This window comes from Acipenser ruthenus, chromosome 35 (assembly GCF_902713425.1).
Source record: "Acipenser ruthenus chromosome 35, fAciRut3.2 maternal haplotype, whole genome shotgun sequence".
Lineage (NCBI taxonomy): Eukaryota > Metazoa > Chordata > Actinopteri > Acipenseriformes > Acipenseridae > Acipenser > Acipenser ruthenus.
This window is the reverse complement of record NC_081223.1, coordinates 5871748-5886863: the sequence shown is the minus strand read 5'-3', so window position 1 is coordinate 5886863 and position 15116 is coordinate 5871748. Positions and strand designations below refer to the sequence as shown.

Below are 15116 nucleotides of genomic sequence, written 5' to 3'. Positions count from 1 at the left end.
GGGCAAACTAAAAAAGAAAAATAGTATTCAAACTACAAGTGCATATATATCAAAACCAGACATGTAATTACAACAACGCAATTCTCTATAACAAAAAGAAAATACAGAAGACCAAGGTGAATACAAAACAAACCATAATTGTGCAATAAACGTAAAAAACAAAATATAATTCCAAACAAAACAACTCACCCCTCCAAAATCACCCTACCATGCTGGCAGAGGCCCAGGAAGAATTCCTTAGTGTTAGCTATGGTTAGTAATATTGCAGTACGTATACAACGGCAGGATGGGCAACAGAAGCAAGCGCTAAATCAGTTTAGTACTACACAAAATGCGGTTCGGATAACTACAGGTCAAAACCGCATAGACAGTAAAAAAGAGCTAAAATAAACAAAGCGAAACCCTTTAATCTAATCATGATACAAGAAACAGTGGCGGTCACACTCCTCGGCGAGTTGAATTACCGTGGACACGGAGTTTCCCTGATCGCCCTTCTCTGAAGAGTAACAAAGGAACTCGCTGGCAGTCCTGATCGAAAAACAGCGTTGCGGTCAAGAGCAGTCAATGGAACACAGCTTTTATAAGGTACATTAAATCAGTTTCAATTAACACGCAATTAGGTTGTTAGTAGCAGTTGTCTTACCTGCTACATTTACATCAGAAAACTTGTCTCATATTTTCAATCGCGTCATATACTGTATCTTCCACAGTTTCAGGTACGGGTGTATATTGCTGTTATATGCATTATTATCTGTGTAGGTTACTTCATCGGTCGTTTTGAGCAGTGCCAATTCTAACAAGGGCCAAACCAAATCAAACCCTGATCACTCTTGCGAAAGATTGTTTATGCGATAATATCGCGAGTTTCCATATCGCATTTTGTTAATCCCGAAACCAAAAAAGCCATTTCCAATCTGCGAAATGAGCAGGACTGGAGGGACCGCCGAATACAACATGAAATCAGCTGTTGACCAATCCCCAGCCGGTATGTGTGACATTTTGAAGGGGCGGAAACAAGGCGGTAACATGCGAAAAGGCAGGCAAAGACAGCCAGGGCAGAAAAAAATAAAATTAAAATCTGTTTATTATTATTATTATTATTATTATTATTATTATTATTATTATTATTATTATTTCTTCTGTAAAACCCAAAGCAAATTTAAAAACCTCATCTTGATGCTTCTGAGATGACAGTTAGGCTACCATTCTAGGTATTTGTGACAAAGTGGCTGCTGATTAGAAACAGGTGCAGAGGTGATGCAGTGCAGAAATAACCACACAAAGGAAACTGTAATCCGGTTTAGAAAAAGGGGTTTCTTTTATTTGTAAACTCCCGGTCTGGCGGAAAAAACAATAATCCTCCAGCAATATACACCAATGTGTAAAGCACGGAAGGAAACAATTATAATGGTGTGCAGACCAAATAATAATAACATGTTATCCGCCCCACAATAATACTAAATGGTCACCAGTCCAGGTGCGTGCAGTAGTGCTCGGGGTGGGTGATAACAATAAACAGTGACTGTGGTGTTGTTGCTCCAGGTAGTGCTGGCCCAAGGCGACAGCTCCGGAGACGTGTTAGCCGTCTAGTGAATTTCACAAAAACAAAAGACAATAACTAACAGCAACAAAACAAACAAAACACTCACAAACTCTTTTCTCTAATACAATTCAATGGGGATCTCTCCTGGTCCTTCCAGTTCCTTGTCACTCTGAATCAAGCGAAGGAAAAGATTTACGATCCTCCGTCCCCTTTATGCTATCATGCATGACCCCTTGGTAAACGACTGCAGCTGTCTCTACTGGCTGCAGCTGCTACCTCGTTTCCCTTCCGGGTCAATACGTTCCTGCAACGGAGTCTCGCCTTCTTCCAGACTGACTGACTTCCCGGCCTGGGGAAAGAACTGTCAGGCCAGCCCGTCCAAAGACTTCCCCTTTCGCTGCTTAGTGCCCTCACACGTCGGGAGGGAGATTTACAACCAAAACTCATATTTCTGTCACAGTATTACATTTTGTTATCTACATGGATTTATACGTTTCGAGGGGACCGCTTGGCATGCTGACATGGTAAGCCAAAATACAATTTGTGCTCCCTTGAACTGGAACGATGGCCTTGTTCTTACATGCCGAGACTTTGGGCTTCATAATGTTTCTGTGTGCTCGGAACGTATCCAGTTTCCACGCACCGCTGTACAGAAACAATCTGCACTTTAAACTTCTTGTTGTCCTGCTTAGAACCATCTCTGTGTATTCCCAATCACGGCCACCCAAATGCATAACCAAGCGCAGTACTTATGGGCTGAGCAATCCCCCAAGGCCTGCCTCTCAGCCACTCAGAGAGAGGGAAACCCAACACACCCTCTTCCCCAACTCTCTGTGTCATCGCCATGACTGACAGGCGGATCTTACGAGGCTGCTGCCCTCTTCCTGCAGAACCATGCATGCGCCAGACAGTCAGTACAGATCTCCCCTGTTACAAGCAGTTTTTATCACCTGATGCAGGCCAGGCCAGTCTTCTTAACCACGACTCTTCATCAAAAATTAAAACTCCCGCTCACTTGTACAGTCTTGTACACACTGCAGATTGATTGGTTACATCTCCAATCATCCATACTGTGTGCGACCAAAACAGCAGTTTGATTGATAGTAAGCTACCATGTACACCTTCTACAATGCTCACCCGCAAATATTTTAAATATAAAGTATGTAAAGGTAAAGCTAATTCAGTGGTGTTCATCACTGTCTTGCGTATGTTGCCAAAAACTGACTTTCCCCACAAAATTTAAAAACATGCAATATCTGGCTAGATAAAAAATCTTCCCGCAGCAAACAGATTTCAAGCATCCCTGATGAGAAGTTATGGGGCCAAAAGTTAGGGGGCCCGAAGCAGAAGTTGCAAAATGATTTTCAAGTGGGAGAAATGAACCTGCCCCTGTTGAAAACAAAGATGTATAATTTGGTGGCAAAAAAAAAATAAAAAAAAAAAAAAACTTGCAGTGCAAATGCATTGTGACCTCGATTTTCTCTCTAAAAATGTGCCTTCTGAAGATCAGGCTGAATGTGCCTACTTTTAAAATCCCTAAATTGAGATATAATACAGGCCAATGTGCTGTTGTGTATCAGGCATCTGATCTCTGGAATTCATTCTTCTAACATAAAAGCAGCCTCTTCACAATACGTTTTTAAATCACTCCGAAATATTTATTATATTACCAGGCTTGTAAATCCTATAAATATTGACTCTGGGCAGGATCATGTAAATCTGTTTGAAGTTTTATGCTTCTATTTTGTATTTATGTTTTCATGACTGTTTTAGTTGTTTTTGTCTTTGTTTTTGTTTTTGTCTTGTTTGAATTGATGTCTTTTTTGCCATTAATTTGTGTTTGAACTCAGCAGTGTCATGCTGTTTTTCTCTATCCATTCTCTCTGCTAACACTGTGTTTGAACTCAGCAGTGTCATGCTGTTTTTTCTCTATCTGTCTTCTCTGCTAACACTGTGTTTGAACTCAGCAGTGTCATGCTGTTTTTCTCTTTCCATTCTCTCTGCTAACACTGTGTTTGAACTCAGCAGTGTCATGCTGTTTTTTCTCTATCTGTCTTCTCTGCTAACACTGTGTTTGAACTCAGCAGTGTCATGCTGTTTTTCTCTTTCCATTCTCTCTGCTAACACTGTGTTTGAACTCAGCAGTGTCATGCTGTTTTTTCTTTATCTGTCTTCTCTGCTAACACTGTGTTTGCACCTCAGCAGTGTCATGCTGTTTTTTCTCTATCCATTCTCTCTGCAAACACTGTGTTTGAACTCAGCAGTGTCATGCTGTTTTTTCTTTATCTGTCTTCTCTGCTAACACTGTGTTTGCACCTCAGCAGTGTCATGCTGTTTTTTCTCTATCCATTCTCTCTGCTAACACTCCTCTCTGCTAACACTGTGTTTGAACTCAGCAGTGTCATGCTGTTTTTTCTCTATCCGTTCTCTCTGCTAACACTGTGTTTGAACTCAGCAGTGTCATGCTGTTTTTTCTCTATCTGTCTTCTCTGCTAACACTGTGTTTGAACTCGGCAGTGTCACGCTCTTTTTTCTCTATCTGTCTTCTCTGCTAACACTGTGTTTGCACCTCGGCAGTGTCATGCTGTTTTTTCTCTATCCATTCTCTCTGCTAACACTGTGTTTGCACATCGACAGTGTCATGCTGTTTTTTCTCTCTACCTGTCTTCTCTGCTAACACTGTGTTTGAACTCAGCACTGTCATGCTATTTTTTCTCTATCTGTCTTCTCTGCTAACACTGTGTTTGAACTCGGCAGTGTCATGCTGTTTTTTCTATATCTGTCTTCTCTGCTAACACTGTGTTTGCACCTCAGCAGTGTCATGCTGATTTTTTCTCTATCTGTCTTCTCTGCTAACACTGTGTTTGCACCTCAGCAGTGTCATGCTGTTTTTTTTCTCTATCTGTCTTCTCTGCTAACACTGTGTTTGAACTCGGCAGTGTCATGCTGTTTTTTCTCTATCCATTCTCTCTGCTAACACTGTGTTTGAACTCAGTAGTGTCATGCTGTTTTTTCTCTATCTGTCTTCTCTGCTAACACTGTGTTTGCACCTCAGCAGTGTCATGCTGTTTTTTCTCTATCCATTCTCTCTGCTAACACTGTGTTTGCACATCGACAGTGTCATGCTGTTTTTTCTCTCTACCTGTCTTCTCTGCTAACACTGTGTTTGAACTCAGCACTGTCATGCTATTTTTTCTCTATCTGTCTTCTCTGCTAACACTGTGTTTGAACTCGGCAGTGTCATGCTGTTTTTTCTATATCTGTCTTCTCTGCTAACACTGTGTTTGCACCTCAGCAGTGTCATGCTGATTTTTTCTCTATCTGTCTTCTCTGCTAACACTGTGTTTGCACCTCAGCAGTGTCATGCTGTTTTTTTTCTCTATCTGTCTTCTCTGCTAACACTGTGTTTGAACTCGGCAGTGTCATGCTGTTTTTTCTCTATCCATTCTCTCTGCTAACACTGTGTTTGCACCTCAGCAGTGTCATGCAGTTTTTTTTCTCTATCTGTCTTCTCTGCTAACACTGTGTTTGAACTCAGCACTGTCATGCTGTTTTTTTCTCTATCCATTCTCTCTGCTAACACTGTGTTTGCATATCGACAGTGTCATGCTGTTTTTTCTCTCTATCTGTCTTCTCTGCTAACACTGTGTTTGAACTCGGCAGTGTCATGCTGTTTTTTCTCTATCCATTCTCTCTGCTAACACTGTGTTTGCACCTCAGCAGTGTCATGCTGTTTTTTCTCTATCTGTCTTCTCTGCTAACACTGTGTTTGAACTCAGCAGTGTCATGCTGTTTTTTCTCTATCTGTCTTCTCTGCTAACACTGTGTTTGAACTCGGCAGTGTCATGCTGTTTTTTCTCTATCCATTCTCTCTGCTAACACTGTGTTTGCACCTCAGCAGTGTCATGCTGTTTTTTTCTCTATCCATTCTCTCTGCTAACACTCTGTTTGCACCTCGGCAGTGTCATGCTGTTTTTTTCTCTATCCATTCTCTCTGCTAACACTGTGTTTGAACTCAGCAGTGTCATGCTGTTTTTTCTTTATCTGTCTTCTCTGCTAACACTGTGTTTGCACCTCAGCAGTGTCATGCTGTTTTTTCTCTATCCATTCTCTCTGCTAACACTCTGTTTGCACCTCGGCAGTGTCATGCTGTTTTTTCTCTATCCATTCTCTCTGCTAACACTGTGTTTGCACATCGACAGTGTCATGCTGTTTTTTCTCTCTATCTGTCTTCTCTGCTAACACTGTGTTTGAACTCAGCAGTGTCATGCTGTTTTTTCTCTATCCGTTCTCTCTGCTAACACTGTGTTTGAACTCAGCAGTGTCATGCTGTTTTTTCTCTATCCATTCTCTCTGCTAACACTGTGTTTGAACTCAGCAGTGTCATGCTGTTTTTTCTCTATCTGTCTTCTCTGCTAACACTGTGTTTGAACTCGGCAGTGTCATGCTGTTTTTTCTCTATCCATTCTCTCTGCTAACACTGTGTTTGAACTCAGCAGTGTCATGCTGTTTTTTCTCTATCCATTCTCTCTGCTAACACTGTGTTTGAAATCAGCACTGTCATGCTGTTTTTTCTCTATCTGTCTTCTCTGCTAACACTCTGTTTGCACCTCGGCAGTGTCATGCTGTTTTTTCTCTATCTGTCTTCTCTGCTAACACTGTGTTTGCACCTCAGCAGTGTCATGCTGTTTTTTCTCTATCTGTCTTCTCTGCTAACACTGTGTTTGAACTGGGCAGTGTCATGCTGTTTTTTCTCTATCCATTCTCTTTGCTAACACTGTGTTTGAACTCAGCACTGTCATGCTGTTTTTTCTCTATCCATTCTCTCTGCTAACACTGTGTTTGCATATCGACAGTGTCATGCTGTTTTTTCTCTCTATCTGTCTTCTCTGCTAACACTGTGTTTGAACTCAGCACTGTCATGCTGTTTTTTCTCTATCCATTCTCTCTGCTAACACTGTTTGAACTCAGCAGTGTCATGCTGTTTTTTCTCTATCTGTCTTCTCTGCTAACACTGTGTTTGAACTCGGCAGTGTCATGCTGTTTTTTCTCTATCCATTCTCTCTGCTAACACTGTGTTTGCACCTCAGCAGTGTCATGCTGTTTTTTTCTCTATCCATTCTCTCTGCTAACACTCTGTTTGCACCTCGGCAGTGTCATGCTGTTTTTTTCTCTATCCATTCTCTCTGCTAACACTGTGTTTGAACTCAGCAGTGTCATGCTGTTTTTTCTTTATCTGTCTTCTCTGCTAACACTGTGTTTGCACCTCAGCAGTGTCATGCTGTTTTTTCTCTATCCATTCTCTCTGCTAACACTCTGTTTGCACCTCGGCAGTGTCATGCTGTTTTTTCTCTATCCATTCTCTCTGCTAACACTGTGTTTGCACATCGACAGTGTCATGCTGTTTTTTCTCTCTATCTGTCTTCTCTGCTAACACTGTGTTTGAACTCAGCAGTGTCATGCTGTTTTTTCTCTATCTGTCTTCTCTGCTAACACTGTGTTTGCACCTCAGCAGTGTCATGCTGTTTTTTCTCTATCCATTCTCTCTGCTAACACTGTGTTTGAACTCAGCACTGTCATGCTGTTTTTTCTCTATCCATTCTCTCTGCTAACACTGTGTTTGCATATCGACAGTGTCATGCTGTTTTTTCTCTCTATCTGTCTTCTCTGCTAACACTGTGTTTGAACTCAGCACTGTCATGCTGTTTTTTCTCTATCCATTCTCTCTGCTAACACTGTGTTTGAACTCAGCAGTGTCATGCTGTTTTTTCTCTATCTGTCTTCTCTGCTAACACTGTGTTTGCACCTCAGCAGTGTCATGCTGTTTTTTCTCTTTCCATTCTCTCTGCTAACACTGTGTTTGAACTCGGCAGTGTCACGCTGTTTTTTCTCTATCCATTCTCTCTGCTAACACTGTGTTTGAACTCAGCAGTGTCATGCTGTTTTTTCTCTATCTGTCTTCTCTGCTAACACTGTGTTTGCACCTCAGCAGTGTCATGCTGTTTTTTCTCTATCTGTCTTCTCTGCTAACACTGTGTTTGAACTCGGCAGTGTCACGCTGTTTTTTTCTCTATCTGTCTTCTCTGCTAACACTGTGTTTGCACCTCGGCAGTGTCATGCTGTTTTTTCTCTATCCATTCTCTCTGCTAACACTGTGTTTGAACTCAGCAGTGTCATGCTGTTTTTTCTCTATCTGTCTTCTCTGCTAACACTGTGTTTGCACCTCAGCAGTGTCATGATGTTTTTTCTCTATCCATTCTCTCTGCTAACACTGTGTTTGAACTCAGCAGTGTCATGCTGTTTTTTCTCTATCTGTCTTCTCTGCTAACACTGTGTTTGAACTCGGCAGTGTCATGCTGTTTTTTCTCTATCCATTCTCTCTGCTATCACTGTGTTTGAACTCAGCAGTGTCATGCTGTTTTTTCTCTAACTGTCTTCTCTGCTAACACTGTGTTTGAACTCAGCACTGTCATGCTGTTTTTTCTCTATCCATTCTCTCTGCTAACACTGTGTTTGAACTCAGCAGTGTCATGCTGTTTTTTCTCTCTATCTGTCTTTTCTGCTAACACTGTGTTTGAACTCAGCAGTGTCATGCTGTTTTTTCTCTATCTGTCTTCTCTGCTAACACTGTGTTTGAACTCAGCAGTGTCATGCTGTTTTTTCTCTATCCATTCTCTCTGCTAACACTGTGTTTGAACTCGGCAGTGTCACGCTGTTTTTTCTCTATCCATTCTCTCTGCTAACACTGTGTTTGAACTCAGCAGTGTCATGCTGTTTTTTCTCTATCCATTCTGTCTGCTAACACTGTGTTTGAACTCAGCAGTGTCATGCTGTTTTTTCTCTATCCATTCTCTCTGCTAACACTGTGTTTGAACTCAGCACTGTCATGCTGTTTTTTCTTTATCTGTCTTCTCTGCTAACACTGTGTTTGAATTCAGGAGTGTCATGCTGTTTTTTCTCTATCTGTCTTCTCTGCTAACACTGTGTTTGCACCTCGGCAGTGTCATGCTGTTTTTTCTCTATCCGTTCTCTCTGCTAACACTGTGTTTGTACTCAGCAGTGTCATGCTGTTTTTTGTCTATCCATTCTCTCTGCTAACACTGTGTTTGAACTCAGCAGTGTCATGCTGTTTTTTCTCTATCCGTTCTCTCTGCTAACACTGTGTTTGAACTCGGCAGTGTCATCCTGTTTTGGAAAAAGGAATACCAGGAAAACAGTCACCTTGTCAGCTCGGTGACCGCGGAAGTGAAAGGCGTGGCAGTTACCAATGACTCTGAGCTGGAGAGAGTATTATGGGATGTCGTCGATCACAGTAGTTTATCACAGGTAACATGCTAACAGAATACCTCGTCACGTTGACAAACTTTACTGATACTATGGTATAAGGTGCAGCAATTCTACACAATTGTTACTATGAGTTTCTCATAGAACAAAGTACAAACATTACATGTGCAGCGAGCTAATATGATCAAACTCAAAAGAGCTACAAAGAAAAGCAAACATAAAAAGAACATAATGAAAACCGTGATAAACGCTGCTCAGGCAAGCTATGATTGTGTGAACAGCCAACTCTGCACAGACTCGCACTATTGTAAATAGGAATGAAACCAATGTTATTTGTCCTTCTTTCACAGGAGCAGCTTACAGCACACCACCCCTGTGTTCACCTCCATTCACAAACAATGGCTACTTTATATAACCACAGATTACTGCAGCAGTATGGAGTAGTGGTTAGGGCTCTGGACTCTTGACTGGAGGGTCATGGGTTCAATCCCAGGGGGGGGGACACTGCTGCTGTACCCTTGAGCAAGGTACTTTACCTAGATTGCTCCAGTAAAAACCCAACTGTATAAATGGGGAATTATATGTAAAAATAATGTGTAAATAATAATGTGGTATCTTGTAACAATTATAAGTTGGATAAGGGCATCTGCTAAGAAATAAATAATAATAATCAAGTATTGCTGGACTAGAAAAATGATCCCCCGGGTCCTGCGCTCCTATCCGCTACACTTGAATTCCTTCTCACTGATATTATAATCGATCATCAGAGTGCCTTTACTTTCATCATCATACAGTTAATTCAATATTCTGCTTCATGAAACAACATCTAATTGGTCCTCATTTGTTTATTGCTCTAAATAATAAACACTTCATGAGGCAGGAGCCAGGCCTGCGTAAAGGGACTACTAAAATAAAGACAAAGTGCTTGTGGCTTTAGCAACAGAAGAGGGGCTCCCCTCGACTGCTCGAGAACCGCCCTCGCTGAGGTGAGGCCGAACCGATCGACCTCCAAGACCGGTAATGTTGCACCCTTAAAAGAAACAAGCAGCAGCCCGCTTTCTTCTTCTACTTGCAACTTTATTAAGCCACGGTCCCAATCGGTTTTTAACAAAGCAAGGCGTATCACTTCTTTCGTACATACAACTCAGGTTTTTTTCTACACACAGATCTAGCATTTTCAGTTGTATTTTCTTTATTTTTTAATAGCAGTTCACTGTTATCACACGTGCACACTTCCTTTTTCTTTTTTTGTCTTCTTTTTGTTTTGTTTGTATTTTTTCTTTTCCTCTACCTTTCACACTGTGACCTTCCACCTCCCCACGTTCAAAACTGTCTACGTCTTAAAGGTACAGTGCTCCATTACAAACTAATTTGACTCTGGCTACTATAAACAGCAGGTATTGTATGTGCCTTTGGTTTTCTGCATGAAGGTTTTTAAATGCATCAACTAATGCCCAACGTTCATATTTTTATTCCCAGCATTTTCTAGGGCTCAACACCCTCCCGTACTAAGAAAATAAAAATGTTGTCAAAACATTTTATTAACAGTAATAAACAATTTAACCTTAAAGTGGTGTGTGGCAAGTTTTCTTTTACAAAGATTACATTTTACACCTTTCATCTCAATACTTATGGCATAAATACAAGAAATAGTAAAACTGTCCTATTTTTCTTGTTTTTCAGGAGTTTAAATTAGCCTACAGTTATGTTGGTTGGCCAACCAACAAAAATGATGAGACAGGCATGACATCTACCATTTCACTCCTTTTTTCTCTGGTTTTAAACATGTACATGCCACTTTTCACTTAGATCACAAATACTTGAATAGTACCAATCAAAATTCCGTCAACTGTACTAGTACTCTGTATCTTTAACTCACTGAAGAACAGGTGTCACTTTCGTGTTCAGTTATACTCTGGTAGTCTAACCCAGTAGTTACTAGGGACTGTAAATAGACAATTACTTCAAAACTACACTAACTGTCAGTCAGGCATTGTAAATAAACATGTACTTTAAAATACCTTAATGGTCCACTGTCACAAAGACGGCCAGAGTGGGTGGCGTCAGACCAGAAAAGGAATACACAGAGACGGTGATGGTGATGAGAAATGCTGAGTGCAATGGCTGCACTCAGCGTTTAATGACAAAATAAAAGGTTTAAACAGAAAACACGGGACACGGCACTTGCGCCAAAATAAATAGACAAACGAAACGAACTAAACAGTGCACAGACAGACGAACAAAACACGGTGAGCAGATACAACTAATATTCTTCTTCTTCTTCTTCTTCTTCTTCTTCTTCTTCTTCTTGTTATTACTTTTACCTCTCCACACCCGTTCTCCACTCACCGAACACCAACCCCGACTGCAAGAAATGTGCGTCTATATATATACTATTGTGCTGGGATTCAATTACTAATTAATTATTCACTTGAATCCCAGCACGTGAATTAATTCTGTGCAACCCCGTGCTCACATATTACATTTAACCAGCACGTGAAGTGATTTGTGCTCTCCTCGTGCCTAAATACAAATCTACACTTTAAATACACGTGAAACACAGACCCGTTTATATCCTGTGTACCAATGACTATACACCAACATTAACACACACACACGCACGCAACATACAACACAGAACACACAAATGCACACAGGGGCGGGGCACTTTGCCACATATACCCCCCCTTGTGCGCAGCACACATGGCCTCAACGGCCACCTCCCCCTTAAAAATCCAGCAGTCCAGGACAAAGTCTCGGGCTGGGAAGGGAGGCTTCAGTGGGCCCATGGCTGGCCATGCTGTCAGCACCCCTGCCGGTAGTGGCACGGCTGACAGCCTATTGGTCCCGTCCTGCAGCGAAAAAGCTGCGGGGGCAGGTGGTCCCCCGACCTCCCCCTTCTTCGTAGCCGGCAGCTCCCTCCTGTGGGGCTCCGGCCACAAGAACTCCTGCAGCGAAACTGCTGCTGGGGAAAGTGGTCTCCAGACCTCGTCCCCTTCTTTGTAGCCAGTAGCTCCCTTTGGTGGGGCTCCGACCACAGTACTGCCGGCAGCGAAGAAGCTGCAGTGGGAGCAGGTCTCCGGACCTCCCCCACGATCTCCGGCAGCGAAACTGCTGCTGTGGGAGCAGGTCTCCGGACCTCCCCCACGATCTCCGGCAGCGAAACTGCTGCAGTGGGAGCAGGTCTCCGGACCTCCCCCACGATCTCCGGCAGCGAAACTGCTGCAGTGGGAGCAGGTCTCCAGACCTCCCCCACGATCTCCGGCAGCGAAACTGCTGCAGTGGGAGCAGGTCTCCTGACCTCCCCCATGATCTCCGGCAGCGAAACTGCTGCTGGGGTTGGTGGTCTCCAGACCTCCTCCCCCTTCTTCGTGGCCGACAGCTCCCCTTTCTGGGGCTCCGGCCACCGTACTCCCCGTGGTGGAGGTATGGGAAGCAGAGACAGCTCCTGCTGTTCTGCTTCTGGCAGTGGCAGAGGCAGAGGCAGCTCCTCTGCTCCTGGAAGTGGCAGAGGCAGCTCCTGCTCCTCTGCTCCTGGAAGTGGCAGAGGCAGCTCCTGCTCCTTTGCTCCTGCCGGTGTAGGTGGCGGAGGCAGAGGCAGCTCCGGCTGCTCTGCTCCTGCCGATGTAGGTGGCGGAGGCAGAGGCAGCTCCTGCTCCTCTGCTCCTGGAAGTGGCAGAGGCAGCTCCTGCTGCTCTGCTCCTTCCGGTGGAGGTGGCGGAGGCAGAGGCAGCTCCGGCTGCTCTGCTCCTGCCGGTGAAGGTGGGAGCAGCGTGTAGTCTCCTGCCGATGGAGGTGGGAGCAGCGTGTAGTCTCCCCCTTTTTCAGGGGACTGGTGCTGCTCTGCCTCTCTTGCAGCGGACTGGTGCGGCTCTGCTTCTGAAGGGGAAACCAGCAGGCATTCTTCCTCTGCTGGTTGTGCTGGGGAAACCAGCAGGCATTCTTCCTCTGCTGGTTGTGCTGGGGAAACCAGCAGGCATTCTTCCTCTGCTGGTTGTGCTGGGGAAACCAGCAGGCATTCTTCCTCTGCTGGTTGGGCTGGGGAAACCAGCAGGCATTCTTCCTCTGCTGGTTGTGCTGGGGAAACCAGCAGGCATTCTACCTCTGCTGGTTGTGCTGGGGAAACAAGCAGGCATTCTACCTCTGCTGGTTGTGATGGGGAAACCAGCAGGCATTCTTCCTCTGCTGGTTGGGCTGGGGAAACCAGCAGGCATTCTTCCTCTGCTGGTTGTGCTGGGGAAACCAGCAGGCATTCTACCTCTGCTGGTTGTGCTGGGGAAACCAGCAGGCATTCTACCTCTGCTGGTTGTGATGGGGAAACCAGCAGGCATTCTTGCTCTGCTGGTGAAGGTGGGAACAGCTGCCTCTCAGGCTTCGGATTCCCGCGGTCCCCCCGTCTGGGCGCTGGACGCTCGCGGTCCCCCCGTCTGGGCGCTGGACGCTCGCGGTCCCCCCGTCTGGGCGCTGGTTCCTCCTCTTCATACTGGGTGGGGCATATGGCTAACGTGTGCCCATAAGCCCCACAGCCAGGGCATAACTCTGCTGCGAGGTTCTTTAAAAAAACCTCCCAGCCATCATCCCCGACCTCCTCCCTTTTGGGCTGTGGACGCCCCGACTCCTCCCTTTTGGGCTGTGGACACTCGGGTTCCCCCCACTCAGGCGTAGGACGTTCGGGTTCCTCCCACTCGGGCTGTGGACGCTCAGGCTCCTCCCACTCGGGCTGTGGATGCTCAGGCTCCTCCCACTCGGGCTGTGGACGCTCAGGCTCCTCCCACTCGGGCTGTGGACGCTCAGGCTCCTCCCACTCGGGCTGTGGACGCTCAGGCTCCTCCCACTCGGGCTGTGGACGCTCAGGCTCCTCCCACTCGGGCTGTGGACGCTCAGGCTCCTCCCACTCGGGCTGTGGACGCTCAGGCTCCTCCCGCTCAGGTACTGGAGAGGACAGCGACTGCTCCTCTCCCTCTTGCTCACTGGACGGCATCCCTCCCATGTCTGCAGCTAGGTAACCCAGCACCACCATGGTGAGGTCACGAACGGATGCCGGGTTGTGCTGTTGCTCCCAGTCCTCCCATCGTTTCCCATCTCGCATCTGCAGTGCGTGAATAACCATGGGGAGGTCACTGGCGAAGTTCCCCTCGGGGTGCACCAGCCAGTCCCATATTTCCCGGGACGGTGGGGAACCCGGTGGCAGTGGGGGTAGAGGGGTGGCTACTGCCCCATTTTGGCTGTCCTCCTCCCAGCCCGGCATGCAGGATGAGGGCTGCAGCTGTTGTTGCTGCTGCTGCTTCTGCTGCTTCCTGCAGCTCTTTCTTCCCATCCTCGCTTTACTTTTTTTTTTTTTTTTTTTCACAGAACCCCCTCTCCTGGTCTGACGCTTGGAGGCGCTATTATCCCACTTCTGACACCACGTGTCACAAAGACGGCCAGAGTGGGTGGCGTCAGACCAGAAAAGGAATACACAGAGACGGTGATGGTGATGAGAAATGCTGAGTGCAATGGCTGCACTCAGCGTTTAATGACAAAATAAAAGGTTTAAACAGAAAACACAGGACACGGCACTTGCGCCAAAATAAATAGACAAACGAAACGAACTAAACAGTGCACAGACAGACGAACAAAACACGGTGAGCAGATACAACTAATATTATTCTTCTTCTTCTTCTTCTTCTTCTTCTTCTTGTTATTACTTTTACCTCTCCACACCCGTTCTCCACTCACCGAACACCAACCCCGACTGCAAGAAATGTGCGTCTATATATACTATTGTGCTGGGATTCAATTACTAATTAATTATTCACTTGAATCCCAGCACGTGAATTAATTCTGTGCAACCCCGTGCTCACATATTACATTTAACCAGCACGTGAAGTGATTTGTGCTCTCCTCGTGCCTAAATACACTTTAAATACACGTGAAACACAGACCCGTTTATATCCCGTGTACCAATGACTATACACCAACATTAACACACACACGCACGCAACATACAACACAGAACACACAAATGCACACAGGGGCGGGGCACTTTGCCACATCCACACATAACTTTTGTTATTTAACATTTTTTTTAACAAGAACATGAAACATTTAACAGTCTCTGAGTCCTTTGTTCAGCATCCTTGGCCTACCAAGCAGAAGTGACCAGACTTGGGTGGCTCTCGGTGGAGCCCAAACAATTGGTACAGGTTTCCTTCTAAGCATTGCAGGTCCCTCCATCTCACTGTGTACTCTCTGGTCAGCAGGTCGATAGGTAGGTTCCCCGAAACGATCGTAGGTATACAGCATTCAT

The 15116-nt window shown here is 45.0% G+C and overlaps 1 pseudogene; it reads left to right on the top strand.

The window, feature by feature from the left end:
• The window catches only part of LOC117395249 (P2X purinoceptor 4-like), a 36606-nt pseudogene that overhangs the window by 5005 nt on the left and 16485 nt on the right, over positions 1 to 15116 (top strand).